Source organism: Eubalaena glacialis, chromosome X (assembly GCF_028564815.1).
Source record: "Eubalaena glacialis isolate mEubGla1 chromosome X, mEubGla1.1.hap2.+ XY, whole genome shotgun sequence".
Lineage (NCBI taxonomy): Eukaryota > Metazoa > Chordata > Mammalia > Artiodactyla > Balaenidae > Eubalaena > Eubalaena glacialis.
Genome location: NC_083736.1, coordinates 130,628,592 through 130,633,918, shown reverse-complemented (window position 1 = coordinate 130,633,918; position 5,327 = coordinate 130,628,592).

Below are 5,327 nucleotides of genomic sequence, written 5' to 3'. Positions count from 1 at the left end.
ATAAATGCCTATCAAGGTCATCAGCCTCCACTGCTTCAATCAGGAGAGACAGATCCTAGAGAATCCAGTGTGAAAGATTTTAGGGACAGTCCTAGAAGGAGTGCATATGACTTCCTCTCAGAATCCATTGGCTGGAACTCAGTCGTATCACTACACTAACTCCATGGTGGGCTAGGAAATGTAGAAATAAGAAGAAATGTTTTGGTGAATACCTGGCCAGTCTCTACCACAGACACCAAGTGACTCTTTTTTATTCTGCTCTGAAGATCTCATCCAACATAACATCACATGATGTCAAATCTATATGTTCACTTTTCAATCAATATTAACAGTACCAGAAAATTTCTAGGTGCCATAGTTTCTTTTGGTTTGAGGGACAGAGGGTTTGAAACAAACTTTGTCTCCTGCCTTTGCCCTTGGTGATTGTCTAACACTTTGTTTCTGCCTCATATGCTGTTCATCAGCTTCCATCCCATGATACTCCAGTTTGCATGGTCTGTTGTGTGGAACTGAGATGGTAATAATAAAACAAAACTTGAGAAACAAGCTAGACATCAAGAGTCAGAAAAAAATCATGAATCAGTACTGATTTTATAGAAATGCAAAGAGGTCAGAAGAAATGTCAGAATCCTAGTTAGAGAGACAAAAATTAAGAATTTGCAAGTACAGAGGGTGGAGAAAAGCAGGCACCATATCTCAGGACGATAATTAGAAAGCAGAGTACTTGCAGAAACTACCCAATGTCTTAGAGGCAGAGTCAGAATAGAGTATTGTTTTCATAAAGCAAAAGCAAAACACATGACCAGAAGGATTAGCACATTTGTTAGTATTCGGTCTCCTGGGGGAGTTATTCTCATAGCACTTTCTACTTTATTCATTATGAATCATCACAATATGTATTACTATGTATTTTTTGATTATTTGCTTAATTCATATCTTTCCAACTAGACTGAAGATCATATGAAGGAAAGAACCTTATATTCATTAATACTGAGCACAGTGCTTGACACATAGCAGTAACTGCTCAATAAATACTTGGATGGATGGATGGATGAATAGCTCTCCTATTATCTTAGTTCAACTAAAAATTGAGTGACCTCCTAGAAGATATCCCAACCTTTACAATTTCTTCCTACTTAAAACTGCTTTTTCTCTTGTCTCCAGTCAAACTTTCCTCTCCTATTTCATTTCCCATATCTGATTGCTTTATTTATTCCCCTTCATAGGCTTCTCTTTCTCTGCTCATCTCCAAACTATTGAGTTGCCCAGAGTTCTGATCTTAGGCCACTATTCACTTGTTCATTGTACTTTCCTGAGATGGTCTCTTCCAATCCAATCAGCTCTTTGTTGCTGGCTCTGATGACTCCTTACACTTAGTCAAGGCCTTGCCCTAAAATTGCAGGTAATGTGAACTGCTGGGCGTCTTCATTTTGAGTCTCAAGTCCAACATAACTAGAACCAAACTCATCATATTTTCTCAAAAACCTGTTTCTGTTCCTGTGCTCTCTATCTGTGTTTTTATATGTGGAAGTGTGTTGCCCCCCTGTGCAAATAGCTATCATAGCACTCAGCACATTCTGTTGAAATTCTGCCTCCTTCTAGAAGCAGTTAATAACTTTTAGAACAGGAACTGTGTCTGATTTATCTTTGTGCTCTCAAGACCAAGCATAATATATAACATAGAGCTGGTATCTGTTGAAGTGAGTTCATGTATGGATACTATAATTACCCTTCCAGGTTCCTTAACTTGACCCCCTGAAGCTATATTTGATTTCTCTGTGTTTTGTGATTTTGACATTCAATCAACCACATAATTCCATGGATTCCACCTCTAAAGTGTCTCATAAGTCCCTCCTTTCCAATCATTCTGCCCTTACCCAGAGTCCTTCACCAAAACTATTGTAATGGCCTCTTTATTGTTGTGATTAAATATGATTTCTTCTCAATAATATATCCTCCAAAGCCTCCTTTCCTTCCCTCCTATTTAACTGATGTTCATTGAGTGACCACTATTTGACATGCAGTTGTATAGACACTAGAGATATGATAGTGACCAAGACAGACAACTTCTCAAGGAGTTTTCTGTTTGATTGGGGGAAACCTAAAATTAATCAACAGCCAAATATATCATATATTAAAATTTTTTTCCAGCCTCATTGAGATATAATTGACATGTAACATTATGTAAGTTTAAGGTGTACAGTTGGATGATTTGGTATATGTATATATTGTGAAATATATAAGGTTAGTTAACACATCCATCACCTCACAGTTACCAAATTTGGGGGGGGGTGGTTAACTATAGACACCACGCGGCATATTAGATCTCCAGAACTTATTCATCTTATGCCTAGAAGTTTGTACCCTTTGACCACCTTCACCAATTTCCCCCATCCTCACACCACTGGCAACCACCAGGCTACTCTCTGTTTCTATGAGTATGTTTTACTTTTAAGATTCCACATATAAGTGAGATCATACAGAATTTATCTTTCTCTGTCTAACTTATTTCACTTAGCATAATACCCTCGAGTTTCATTCATATTACCACAAATGACAGAATTATCTTCTGAATAATATTTTTATGGCTGAATAATATTCCATTGTATATATTATACTACTTTTTTAAATCCATTCATCCATTGATGGACACTTAGGTTGTTTCCATATCTTGGCTACAGTGCATAATACTGCTATGAACATGGGGGTGCAGATAACACTTCTAGATAGTGATCTCATTTCCTTTAGATATATACCCAGAAGTGGGATTGCTGTGTCATGTGGTTGTTCTATTTTTAATATTTGGAGGAACCTCCATATTGATTTCCATAGTGGCTGCACCAATTTACATTCCCACCAACAGTGCACAAGTGTTCCCTTTTCTCCACACCCTCTCCAGCATTTGTTATCTCTTGTCTTTTTGATGAAAGCCATTCTAATGGTGTGAGGTGAGATCTCATTGTGGTTTTGATTTGCATTTCTCTAATAATTAGCAATGTTGAGTATCTTTTCATGTACTTGTTGGCCATTTGTATATCTCCTTTGGAAAAACGTCTATTCAGTTCCTTTGACCATTTTTAACCAGATTATTTATTTTTTTGCCACTGAGCTGTATGAGTTCCTTATAGATTTTGGATAGTAACCCTTACTAGATGTATGATTTGCAAATATTTTCTCCCATTCCATAGGTTGCCTTTTCATTTTGTTGATCGTTCTTTTGCTGTGCAGAAGCCCTTTAGTTTCATGTAGTCACAACTGTTTATTTTTGCATTTGTTGCTTGTGCTATAGCATATATTTTAAAAGTGTTAAGTGCTAGGAAGAAAAAAATACAGCAAGGTAAGTGGATAGACAAGTGGTTCCTTGAAGTATGAGTTAGGAGATATTTAGATTGGTTAGTAAGGTGAGGTGTGTTTGAAGACATAACATTTGAATAAGTAAAAGAGTAAGCCATGTGAATATTTCTGGAAAAGGAAATCAAGACAGAGAGAACTGCAGCTGTAAATGCCCTTAGGTGGGAGCCTACTTCGTGTAAGCCATGTGCCTGGCATGTACTGAGCAAGAGGTTGGCAGGAACCAGAGTCATGTAGGTCTTTGGAGGTGGTGGTATAAACATTGTATTTTATTCTAAGCATGATTGTAGTTATTATAAAATTCGAGAGCAGTAGAGTGCTATGATTTGATCTAAGCTTTCAAAGGTGGCTGTGTTCAACAGAATATAGGGGTGTATCTCAATCAGCCACTGACACAATAATACTAAGAAACAAGCCACTCTACAACTAGGGAGCATACAAAGTTTAGCATTATGTTTTCCTTAAGCACCTAGGTGGAATCTAAAATCCTGAGTCTGGATTAAATGATTCCCAAATAATCTTCCAAACCCAGATATGGCCATGCCTGTCCCTAATGTTTCTAGTCTCATCTCCCACTGTCTGTCTCTCATATCCTCATACTTTATGTAAAGAAGACTATCTTCACAGTCTCAAAATGTGCCTGCACTTGCACACCTTCTCAACTTTGTTCATGTTATTCTTTTTGCTTAGAATGTCCTTTTCTTCAGTCTCTTCTAGCTGAAATTCTCTTTTTGCAAGAACAGATTCATATGACACCTTCTCCATGAAGCCTTCAAAAATACCTACATGTGGAATTGATCTTTGATTGATCAATTAATTTGACATTTACATTCACTGCAAAATGATCACCACAGCAAGTCCAGTCATCATCCATCACCACAAAGTTACACAATTTTTTTTCTTATGATGAGAACTTTTAAAATCCACTCTTCTAGCAACTTTCAAATATTAAATACAATATTATTGACTATAGTCACCATGCTGTACATTACATCACCATGATTAATTTATTTTATAACTGAAAGTTTGCACCTCCTGATTCCCTTCACCCATTTCCCAACTCCCCTCCCCTCTGGCAGCTATTAATCTGTTCTCTGCATCTATGAGTTTTGTTTTGTTTGCTCTTTGTTTGTTTGTTTTTTAGATTTCATATCTAAGTGAAATTATATGGTATTTGTCTTTCTCTGTCTGACTTATTTCATTTAGCATGATATCCTTAAGGTCCACCTATGTTGTCACAAATGGCAAGATTTCATTCTTTTTTATGGCTGAGTAATATTTTATTGTATGTATATACCACATCCTCTTTATCTATTCATCTATCAGTGGACACCTAGGTTATTTCCCTATCTTGGCTATTGTAAATAATATCTGCAATGTTGCAGATATCTTTTCAAATTGGTGTTTTCATTTTCTTCAGATAAATACCCAGAAGTGGAATTGCTGGATCATATGGTAGCTCTATTTTAATTTTTTGAGAAACCTCCATACTGTTTTCCATAGTGGCTGCACCAATTTACATTCCCACCAACAGTGCACAAGGGTTCCTTTTTCTCCACATCCTTGCCAGCATTTGTTATCTCTTGTCTTTTTGATGAGAGCCATTCTAACAGGTGTGAGGTGAGATCTCTTTGTGGTTTTGATTTGCATTTCCCTATGATGAGTGATGTTGAGCATCTTTTCATGTGCCTGTTGGCCATCTGTATGTTTCCTTTGGAAAAATATTTATTAACATCCTCTGCCCACTTTTTAATTGGATTATAGAACCAATATTTTTTCTTCTTCCTTATTCTCTTACATATTTATGTTTTCCTACATAGTCAGCATTCAGAATTCCTGGCAATGGATGTAGCATACTACACTGAGATTTTTTCAGCTTTATTGAAGTATAATTGACAAATAAAATTCTAAGATATTTAATGTGTACAATGTTACACTGAGATTTTTAAGAATACTATTGAAACACTGAAAATTGT